The sequence below is a fragment of the Nicotiana attenuata genome, unplaced genomic scaffold (assembly GCF_001879085.1).
Source record: "Nicotiana attenuata strain UT unplaced genomic scaffold, NIATTr2, whole genome shotgun sequence".
NCBI lineage: Eukaryota > Viridiplantae > Streptophyta > Magnoliopsida > Solanales > Solanaceae > Nicotiana > Nicotiana attenuata.
The window spans coordinates 370,919-383,164 of record NW_017670896.1 but is presented as its reverse complement, the minus strand read 5'-3'; the positions used below and the strand labels follow the sequence as shown (position 1 = coordinate 383,164).

Below are 12,246 nucleotides of genomic sequence, written 5' to 3'. Positions count from 1 at the left end.
TACTTCAGAGAAATTGGCCCAGATTTATATTCGGGAGATAGTTCGGTTGCACGGTGTGCCTGTTTTCATCATATCAGATAGAGTCCGTCAGTTCACTTCACATTTCTTGAGAGCCGTACAGAGTGAGTTGGGGACCTCATGATGCTGCACTTGCGTTAAATATGTTAACATAATGCTCTTTTCCTTTTTAACTTATGTTCAATTTGTTATGGAATGGAAAACAGATAACTATAAAACTCAATCTTTTATTTGTAAAATAATTTCATATCATTCATTCTTCTAAACCATCATGGGGAAGTGTTCCTTCTGACAACAGTTGTTTGCTCTAATATTTTTCGCCTATAGACATGATGGACACTTTCTCTTGATTTTAAATGCATGAACAATAGTCTAGCCTCCTTTATTGTACAACAAAATTAGAAGGGATTGGTAGTTTATTAAGTGAAGGAATTGTTGGTTTACAAGTTAATAGTTTAAAACATGTGAAGGAATATGTGGTTTATGCTTCCATCATAACCTTGTGCTAGCTATTATAACATATGGGGAGCTTGTAGCAAATTTTGAAAAGTCCAAGATGCTTATGACTATGACCGACTGAATGTTCGAAAAGAACAAGAAAATATGTGCCTAGTCGTGTTATTATTTTAGGTAGTTTCACTATATTGATACAAACTTCCAATATAAAGTATCTTTCAGTTAATTAAGATGCTTCTTTTAATGTCTAAACTTCCAGCTTCCTCTTTTTCTTTAATTTGTGACAATTTTCTGTCCTTCCTCATATAATTTTCTTTTTTCCAGGCGGTCAGGCTCTGTGCCAAATCAAGGGAAGCTGTCAGTTCTCCTGTCGAGCATTTAACCCTTCAATATCAGGTTAGTTTTTTAATTTCTTATTCTCAAATTTTTATATATCATTCTATTTTTAATGATATTTTGTAAACTTTTCTTTATACAGGTTCGCCATATTGACACATGTGAGAAGAGTGAACTGCACAAGTTACAGCAATTGAAGGATGAACAAGGTTTGTGTTACTTTCCTGGATTTTCTTTGGCCTCATATGTATCGGGGGGATTTCGCATTTACATGGTTATACTTTTAGCGTAGTGCTCGGGTTTTTTTCTCATTCTCATTATATATCCTTTATTAGAGCATTTTAAATGTGTGCACATGATTCAGAGTCATTTGATTTATGAACTTTCAGGAGAGTTCTCCACGAGTGATGAGAAGAAGCATAAAGCTTTGAAACGGGAAACGGAGAGGGAATAGCTCAGAGTGTTGATGTAATTTGTTGCGCATGTGTTGGTGCTGGAGATCCTGGATTGGCTAATTTCAGATTCCGCCAGGTTGGTTTACCTTATTACTAAAGATTTGAGAATTTCCTAACTATTTTAGATCTTCAGTTTCTTATTTTTGTTCTTATGTACTCATTCTGGATTCTTGCTTGTTTTAATATTTCAATTGTGTTAAACTTCTTGGTAGGTGCTTATGATGAATCCACTCAGGTTACTGAGCCTGAATGTCATATTCCTTTGGTTCTTGGTGCAAAACAGGTCACTATTGCAATTAATGTCATGTTGACATTCATTTATGAAAAAATGTCACACTAAAGTATATTACAATATTGGATCTTACTGTGAGTTTTATACTAGGCTATTCTTGTCGGTGACCACTGCCAGCTTGGACCAGTCATTATGTGCAAGAAAGCGACACGTGCTAGACTTGCTCAATTTTTATTTATGCTTGTGTTTTTAGGAGTGAAGCCAATTAGGTTACAGGTGATTGCTTGTCTGTTGATGTGTTAACATGTCTATCAGGGTTGGCAGTGGCTGAAGTTAAATTTGAGATTCTCTCTTTCCAGTTATTCTCTTGTTTCCCATATAGTTGGCATAGTGATTAGAAGTGCTTTTTAGTCATCTATGAAGACTTGAGAAGTCTGCTTTGTTGTTTTATTAGGGGGGGGGGGGGGGGGGGGAGGATTGTGGAGTAAGATGTTCCTGGTATTTTAACTTTTCTTCACTAATCCGCCACTTCCCCATACCTTTTTTTTGTGTGGCGGAGCTGCAACAAATCATGCTAGTTTTAAGGTTTTCTGATTTTTCTATGCTTCATGTAGTATTATGTTATTCGGTTATGTCGTTATCTAGTGTAGCTTGTGTATCTGAGCTGTTTTGAGTTTCTATGCTTCTCATTCTAGCTGCTTTTATTTGCTTGCCAAGCAATAATCATTAATCCCCTCTTGCGCACCTCGTTTTTTTCTGTTTTATTTCCTTGGACTTAGAGTTGCCTGGTTACTTCCTCTTTTAAAGTATTATTTAACTTTATTTAACTATTTTTTTTAACTCTGTAAAGCATCAGAATTCTTGTATTCCATTACTAATGTTGATTCTGTTGTCTGTTTGTTTGTAATTCCAGGTACAATATCGTATGCATCCTGCTTTATCTGAGATTCCACCAAATAGCTTTTATGAAGTTACATTCCAAACCATCAATGAAGGGCAATCAACATGCATTGATTTCCTGTGGCCTGTGCCCAACCGTCCCATGTTCTTCTATGTTCAGGTATTATCAGATTGTTTTAGTTGATTCTTCTTTGTTGTTTGTTTTTGAGTTGTGAAAAAATCTATCATTATTATGGATATACTAAAGATTGTTTCTCCTATATAGTTTGTAGGGAATTTTTTCCTGATTTACTTGATATAGTCAAATTTGAATACTTGGTAATTCATCTATAGATGGGACAAGAGGAGATCAGTGCTAGTGGAAGCTGGAAGTTTATAAAGATATTTTCTTGAAAAAGAGGAAGCTAGAAGCTTGAATCACGCATGCACTATGTTGATACAAATTTGCTTCTATTAAGAGTCCAAATGAATAGTGAGTGATTTATAAAGCAAGCTCCAACTAGCATGGGATTGAGGCATAATAGTTGTTGTATACTTGTACTACAGTCATATACTTGTAAAAGCCAATCTGATAGTCCAACTAGTCTGAGCTCTATTTAACTTATTAAATCTATTATTAAGGCAATTATTTTCCTCTAAATCCAACATGTATGCCATGCTATATGAATTTAATACTTTTGCTGGATAAACATCCTAGTTGAAGACTATTATATTTCATCTATTGACATAGTTATTTTATAATTTAGGTCATACAGTCTGATGATCGATAATTTAGCGGGCGGAAGATCTCCATATGATGAAGCATTGCATTAATTATTTGAAGACTATTATTTGTTAGGATTAGTTATATAATTAAGACACTAGCTATTTTCTTCTAACAATATAAATATTTTTTTAAGTTACTGTGATATTAATCTTTTGGATTAGTACTTCCTTTTAGTTTTTAATATTTAATGAATTACATTATGTATTTATGAATCAATATTATTATGTTGATAATTTTTTGAACGAATGTAGTATCTATTATTAATGGTGACTAAACTATTGTCGTTATAGCTTGTGACTTTTACTGACAATTTAACAGGATATATTGGTTATAAAAATAGATGATAAAAGGGAAAATTATATTGTTTCTACAGAGGATATTGTAGCCATTATAATTGCTGTTAAAGATAACTTTTAGCGGCAATTTAATTGAATTTATCAGCCATTAAAATGGATGCTAAAAGGGCATACTAATACGTTTTCAGAAGGAATATTATAGCCATTCTAATTGCCACAAAACAATTACTGCTAAAGGTGTAGACCTTTAGCGACAATTATTTTGAATTTAGCGGCTATAAAAATGGACGTAAAAAGAGCATTAGTAGCCATTTTAGATTGGATTTAGTAGCCATCATAATTGCCGCAAACAATTGCCGTTAAAGCAAATGATATTTAGCGGCAATAAGTCAGACCTTTTACCAGCTTTTGTGAGAAATGCTGCTAAAGGCTTTGCCGACCCTGATTTCAGCGGCTAAACATCAATGGCCGGTAAATGATATAGCGGCTATTGTTATTGCCGCCAATGCCCTTTTTATTGCCGCTAAAGCCCCTTTTTGTTGTAGTGACCCGTGTAGAGTTCAACACAGTATTTCATCCACAGACCAACGGCCAGTCAGAGCAGACAGTTCAGATATTGGAGGACATGCTAAGAGCATGTGTTATTGACTTTGGGGAACAATGGGATCAGTTCTTTCCTTTGGTCGAGTTTGCTTACAACAACAGTTATCAGTCCAGCATCGAGATGGCTCCATTTCAGGCTTTATATGGTCGACGATGTCGTTCTCCCATCGGGTTGTTTGAGCTCGGTGAGGCTAGGTTATATGGTACTGATTTGGTAAAGGATGCCTTGGAAAAGGTAAAGTTGATTCAGGAGCGACTTCGCACAGCACAGTCTAGACAGAAGAGTTACGCGGATCAGAAGGCGCGCAATGTAACATTTATGGTCGGTGAGAAGGTTCTCTTGAAGTCTCGCCGATGAAGGGTGTTATGAGATTCGGAAAGAGGGGCAAGTTGAGCCCAAGGTTTATAGGCCCATTTGAGGTGTTGAGTCGAGTTGAGGAGGTTGCCTATGAGCTTGCTTTACCTCCCAGCCTATCAGGGTTTCATCCAGTTTTTCACGTGTCTATGCTCCGTAGATATTATGACGACTTGTCACACGTGTTAGACTTCATCACTATTCAGTTAGATGAGAGCTCGGGTTATGAGGAGGAGCCAGTTGCTATTGTTGCTAGACAGGATCGCCAGTTGAGATCTAAGAGGATTTTCGCGGTAAAGGTTCAGTGGAGGGGCCAACCAGTCGAGGAGGCGAACTGGGAGTCCGAGGAGGAGATGCAGAGCAGATATCCACACTTATTCAGCACTTCAGGTATGAATCTAAACACGTTCGAGGATGAACGTTTGTTTAAGAGGTGGAGAATGTAACGACCCGACCGGTCGTTTTGCTTTCTAGAACCTCGTTCCCCTGAATAAGACTTCCCGTACTTGTTTTTATTGATTTTTGACTTGCAAGGATGGTTAGTTTGGGATTTGGAAGTGTTCGGGTTGAAATCGGAAAACTTGGTTCCTTAAGGTTGGCTTAAAATGTCAAGTTTGACTTCAATCAACATTTAGAGTAAACGACCTCGAAATCGGAATTTGACAGTTCTAATAGGTTCGTATGATGATTTTCGACTTGGCCGTATGTTCGGATCGGGTTTTGGATGACCCGGAGCGTTTCGGCGCCTAATAGTGGAAGTTGGTTCTTGAAAAACTTTGAAGTTCTTTAAATTCGGTTTGGAGCGGGTTTTGGTGATATCGAGGTTCGAATTGAATTTCGAGACAAGTAATAGTTCTGTAATGTCATTTAATACTTGCACGCAAAATTTGGAGTCATTCCGAGTAGTCTAAGTATGATTCGGCGCATTAGGAGAATTTGGAAAATTGAAGTCCAAAGTTTGATTCAATTTGGTTTTGTGGCATGATTCTTGGTTTCGTTGTTGCTTTTTGCATTTCGAGAGTTCGAGCCAGTCCGTATTATCATTATAGACCTGTTAGTGCCTTTGGACGGGGTCCTGAGTGGCTCGGGTGAGTTTTGGACCCCTCGGAGCAATATGCAAGAAACCAGAAATGCCCAGTTCTGGTTCCTTCTTCGAACGCGAAGGGACCATCGCGTTCGCGTAGAAGGAGTTGGGACTGGGGGGAAAATATGCAACGCGTTCGCGAAGCAACCCTCGCGTTCGTAAAGGGTAGGCCAAGCCAGCCTACGCATTCGTGAGACCTTGGTCGCGTTCGCGATAAAGGGTCTTCGGGGGGCTGAGTCATTTGCCTTCGCGAACGTGAGGCCTCTTTCGCGTTCGCGAAGAAGGAGGCAGCTGGGCAGTGAGTTTAAAATCGGGACTTAGGCATTTTTAGGATCATTTATTACACTCTTGGGCGATTTGAGAGCTCTTAAAGAGGGGATTTCGACCTAGCTTTGTGAGGTAAGTAATTTCTACCTAATGTGAGTTTCATATATAGTTTATGGGTTGATTATAATATGTAAATTAGTGAAAATTATGGGTTTAGGGGGAAACCTAGGTTTTTGATAAAAATGGAGTTTTACCACGAAAATGGTTATGGAACTTAATGAAAATCATATATTTATGTTCCTAAGGTTACGGGTAACAACTTTCTTCAAAAATTTCCGGAATCCGGGCACGTGGTCCCGGGGATGAATTTTAGGAATCTTGCATTTAGAGTTGGAAAATTACTTTAATAGTTGGGATATGAACTTTTAAGCCTATACTGATTAGTTTTTACACTATTTGGATAGTTTTGGATGATTCGGCACTGAATTGAGGGTTTTGGCATAAGCTTGGACCAGAGAGTAGGCTTTGAGGAGAGGTAAGTCTCTTTTCTAACCTTGTAAGAGGAAAAATTACCTATTGGTGAACTTAATTAATATGTGGTTATTTGTGGGGGCTACGTACGCACGAAGTGACGAGAGTCCGTACGAAGTAAAAAGGTGGAATTACGGAGTAAATAATAATATTTTAATTATTTCAATACTGAGAAACCCATCATCACCCCAAAACCCGGTGTCACAAGTGCATAAGCATCAACTAGGAAAAATAAAATAAAATACATCATCTGTCAGGAATACAACTTTGGACAGAAGAGAGAAATATAAATACTCTGAAGGAGACACAGCTGGCTGCGGATCGTAATATAAGATGCAGCTCACCTAAGTTCCCGTATCAACTACGCCGCTGCGCCCACAAGGCCACTAGACATACATGTGCCTGTAGAACAAAATGTACAGCAAGTGTAGTATGAGCACGAAAACAACGCGTACCCACTAAGTATCCCGTCTAACCTCGAAGAAGTAGTGATGAGGGGTCGACTCCGACACTTACTATGGGCTATAAATAAAATGCCAATGATATGATTTAAACATGAGTTATATAAAATGGTTGTAAGCTCAATAGTTTGAAGTAAGTAAGAAATTCTTTCATAATTAAGGAATCTCCAAATTTATTTCTCATCATTTAACAATTTATCTCAGGCCCAAAAGGCAATATCATTTATTATAAATTTCAAAGAAATCTATTCAATCATGCGCAAATCATGTCGAGGTTGTACGACCCGATCAAACATATAAATATAAACTGTCATTGCCGAGGGTCGAACGACACGAACCATAGATGCATCTATTAATCTGCCGAGGCGAAAGACCCGCTCCCATGAGAGTAGTAGAAATTTACCCCGCTCGTGGAATATAATTGCGACACGGTTACACATAGATTTGTTAAGTTATTATAATATTCCTCAATTCTTTTCGAAAATACGAAGTTCAAATGAAAACATTTAAAATCTTAAATTCGTCAATTTCAATTTTTTTCAAGACAATTATTATGCAACCTCAATCTTGCTTCTTCTCAAGGCAAACAATAACCATAAACCAAATAGCAATATCAACAAGGCATGATGTAAACCTAACACTACCCGGACATAGGCATAGCTAGTAGCTACGTACAGACTCTCGTCACCTCGTGCGCACGTAGACCCCATAATTAGAAGAACATATTAATTAGTTCACCTATGGGGTTAATTCCCTCTTACAAGGTTAGAAGGGAGACTTACCTCGCTCCGAAGTTCCATCGCCGGCTCCCAAGCCTTTCCAACAACTCAAGCTGATGCCCAACGCTCCAAAACTAGTCAACAAACGAGCAATTCCATAAATATATACTCTAATACTCACAACAATTTGATTCAAACAAATTCCCAACTCCGCTTGAAAAGTTGATAAAATCACCCTCGGGCCCGCGTGCCTGGATTCCGAAAATTTTCGAAGATAAACTATACCCATAACCTCACGAACTCAAAATATATAATTTATTCTCAATTCCATGCCCAAATTCATGGTCAAAATCCAAAAATACCAAATTCTTGATTTTCTACCAAAACCCCACAATTTCTACAACTTTCCATGTTTAAATCCTTATACAAACCATGTATTTAACTTATAATGAGGTGAGAATAACTTACCTTGACATAGATAATGAAAACCCCCACTTGAAACTCTCAAAAAATCGTCCAACCAAGAGAGAATGAAAGAAAATGGGCCAAATCCCCGTTTTAAAGAAACTTCACTGCCCAGCAGCACTTCCGCACCTGCGAAACAATAACCGCTTTTGCGGTTCTGCAGGTGCCGCTAATATTCCGCTTTCGCGGAGATGCCCCCAGCTGCCTGCTTCCGCTTCTACGCCTTCCCTTCCGTAGGTGCGATCTCGCTTCTGCGGCGAAATAACTGCATCTGGGATCTCAGCTCTGCCCAACACAAATCGCATATGCGCCCTTCTTGGCCACTTCTGCGGCTCCGCGCCTACGGCCCAAATCTCGCAGGTGCGGTTACACCAGAAGGAAGCTGCTCCAGCACTCCTACCCAAGTCCAAACTCGATCCGTTTACCATCCGGAATCCACTCGAGGACCTCGGGACCTCAACCAATTAAACCAACACGTCCCTAAACACATTACGAACTTAGTCGAGCCTTCAAATCACATCAAACAACATCATCATCACGAATCGCAACCCAATTCAAGTTTAATGAGCTTTAGAACTTCAAACTTCTATATTCGAGGCCGAAACCTATCAAATTACGTCTGATTGACCTCAAATTTTGCACACACGTCACATTCTACATTACGGACTTACTCTAACTTTCAAAATTGAAATCCGACCCCAATATCAAAAAGTCTATCTCCGGTCAAACTTCTCAAAAACCTTCAAATGTCTAACTTTCGCCAAATGACCCCGAAATGACCTACAGACCTCTAAATACATATCCGGGCGTGCTCCCAATACCTGAATCACCATACGCGGCTATTCTCTGGCTCGGAATCCCAAACGGATATCAATAACATTGAAATGCACTTCAACCCAAACTTATGAAATTCTTCCAAAATGCTAACTTCCACGGTAGGCGCTGAAATGCTCCTGGGTCATCCAAAGCCCGATCCGAACATACGCTCAAGTCTGAATCATCATACAAACCTGTTGGAACCTTCAAAACCCGATTTCGAGGTCGTTTACTCAAAAACCATACCTTAGTCAATTTTTCCAACTTAAAGCTTCCGAAATGAGAATTTTTTTTCCAAATTAACTCCGAACTCCCCGAAATTCAATTCCGACCACACGTACCAGTCATAATACTAAAGTGAAGCTGCTCATGGCCTCAAACCTCCATACGACACGCTAGAGCTCAAAACGACCGGTCGAGTCGTTACATTTTGTAACGACCCGACCGGTCATTTCGAGAGTTATAGCCCCTTCCCCCCATTTCCTGCTTCTTTTGTGTTCTACAGCTATATTATGCTATACCGGGTTAGTTGGTTTGGGTCCGGAGTGGTTTTGGAGTGAATGGAGACACATAGTGAGTGGATGTTGACTTATATGTAAACGACCCTGGATTTTAACTTTGATGGTTATGTTAGCTCCGTTGGGTAATTTTGGACTTAGGAGCGCGTCCGAAATGTGATTTGGAGGTCCGTAGTGGAATTAGGCTTGAATTTGCGGAAGTTGGAATTTTGGCGAATTTGACTAGGAGTGGAAATTTTGATATCGAGGCCGGATTTGATTTACGGAAGTTGGAGTAGGTTTGTGGTGTCATTATGACTTGTTGCAAAATTTAAGGTCAATCGGACGTGGTTTGATAGGTTACGGCATCGTATGTGGAATTCACGAAGTTTAGCAGTTCTTTAGGCTTGAATCCGGGTGTAATTTGGTGTTTTGATGTTGTTTTGAGTGATTTGAAAGATCGACTAAGTTTGCATAGGGTTATATGACTTGTTGGCATGTTTAGTTGAGGTCCTGGGGGCCTCAGGTGGAATTTGGGAGGTTTCGCACTTGGTTTTGGAATTGAATGAACAACTGAAATGCTATTGTTACTGTTCTAATTGCACCAGCGGAGTGGGAACCGTGGGTGCGAGTCCGCAGAAGCGAAGAAGGAGCCGCAGAAGTGGACAAGGGCGAGTAGGGCAGAGGCCAGAAGTGCAAAGACTTTGCCGCACTTGCGAGGGTCACAGAAGCGAAAAGCTGAGCGCAAGTGCGATGGTTGGCCGCAGGTACGATGGATTCCCGCACCTGAGATATGCGCAGATGCGGACTTGTAGCCGAAGGAGCGGAGTCTAGGATTCTAAGGGAAATCCGTACCTGCGATGGAATTTTTGCAGGTGCGGCGTCGCAGATGCGACAAGGGGTCCGTAGGTGCGGTTTTGCTGGGTAGAACCTATAAAAAGAAGACTTTGAAATTTTTCATCATTTCATCATTTTTGAGCTCCGAGTTAGGGGATTTTGAGAGGGATTTCGAAGTAATCACTGAGGTAAGTCCCTTGAGCCTATCTATCTTCAATAATGGTGTTTCCCCACTGATTTTACACCTATTCGGTGAGTTTTGAGGTGAGATTTGGGAGATTAGGGCTTGAGAATTGGAGAGTGAATTTTGGGGTTTTGGAGGGGAAAATAATGTCGGATTTTGATAAATTTACTATGATTAGACTCGTGAGTGAATGGGCTTATGGGTTTTATGACTTTTGTCGGATTTCGAGACATGGGCCCGAGGGCCAGGTTTGAGTCTATTTTGGATTTTGGCTTTAATTTGGTAGTTTTCTTATGGAATTGATCCCTTTAGCCTATATTGATTGTAATGTATTACTTGTGACTAGATTCGGGACGTTTGGAGGCCGATTTGAGAGGCAAAGGCATTGCGGAGTAAAGATTTGCTTGGTTTGAGATAAGTACCGCTTTCAAATTTGGTTATGAGGATTCAAAAACCCCAAATTATGTGTTATTCTATTGGTATTGAGGTGAGGCACATGCCAAGTGATGGGCGTGCGGGCGTGCACCGTGAGAATTGTGACCTGGTTGGTTCCATGGCACTGTGTAATGACTCTATCTTGTTGATATTCATGTTTTCACCATGTGATAAAGTAATAGATCTGTAAATCATGCTAGATATCATGTTAGGCTTTATGCCGGTACTGTTGGGACCCTTAGTGGTTGTTTCTTGCTGTCATCTCACTATTTTCATTGATATTTACACAGCCATGTTCATGTGTTTTTATATCATATCTCAGTCTCAGTTATTTGTTGATACATCATACCATTGTTCCGGGTTAGTTTTCATAACATTGTGAGCCCGTGGGTGAGACTGGAGAGGTTGATGACTGAGTGAGGCCGAGAGCCTGATTATGAGTGACAGTTATGGGATTGGGCTGCACGCCGCAGCGGTTATATTGATGTTATGATAGCGCGTGGGCTGTAGGAGCCCCTCCGGAGTCTGTAACACACCCCAGTGAAAGTAGTTGATATTATTGAGGGATGGATCTTCCCTGGACATGGATCTTGTCCGAAGTACTTGATACCTGGAGATGGATCTTCTCCATAGGGCTAGATTGGCCTTCCTCGGTACTGGGTGACTTACAGTCAGTGATGTATATGTTCCGAGATGGATCTTCCCTGGGATGTATGGGCCATATACAGTACCGAATGGTTGAGCATTTGAGAGTGTGAGCACTTGAGGCTGACGACGTGGTGCATCACATACAATATGTGCATTGGCATGTAGATATAGCAAAGTTATATTCTTTATACTATTCAGATCTGCTTTACTTTACTGTTTTGTGCCGTTTATTTAATTTGAAAGTATGCCTATGTTTCTGCACAATTATTTCTATTTTATCTGCACTGGTTGAGTTCTTCACTACCTTTCAGTCCAATGTTTGGACTCGTTACTTACAGAGTTGGTGTACATACATTACTCCCTGCACCTCGTCTGCAGATCCAGGAGACTCTTTTCACGGCAGCGGTTGCTGATTGAGACTCCAGAGTTTGGAGACTATCGAGGTAGCTGCATAGAGTTTGCAGGCCTTGACTCTCCTTCTTTATCATTAGTTGTGTTTTCAGTTATTTCTTTAGACACTGTAGTGGATTGTATTCTGAATAGACGCTCATGTACTCAGTGACACCCCGGTTTTGGACTGGATTGTATCGCACTTTGGGATTTATTATGTTTTCAAAATGGTTTCTTTAATGTTAACTGCTTCTATCATTATTTTAAAGTTATTTTGCTGTGTTGGGTTGTTAAGTTGAGGCTGGCCTAGTTCCACGATAGGCGCCATCATGATGGTTGATTTTGGGTCGTGACAAGTTGGTATCAGAGCCTAGGTTACATAGGTCTTACGAGTCATGAGCGAGTTTAGTAGAGTCTTGCGGATCGGTACAGAGACGTCTATACTTATCTTCGAGGGACTGCAAAACTCTTAGGAAACTTCACATTCTTGAATTC

General features: G+C 39.9%; 1 long non-coding RNA gene across 1 annotated transcript; it reads left to right on the top strand.

Moving 5' to 3' along the window:
• Positions 1–714: 714 nt before the first annotated feature.
• LOC109244306 lies at positions 715–3,029 on the top strand. Its single transcript, XR_002070685.1, has 5 exons — positions 715–870; positions 953–1,019; positions 1,200–1,341; positions 2,411–2,557; positions 2,731–3,029. It is a non-coding gene; the product is annotated as an uncharacterized LOC109244306 (long non-coding RNA).
• Positions 3,030–12,246: the final 9,217 nt, after the last annotated feature.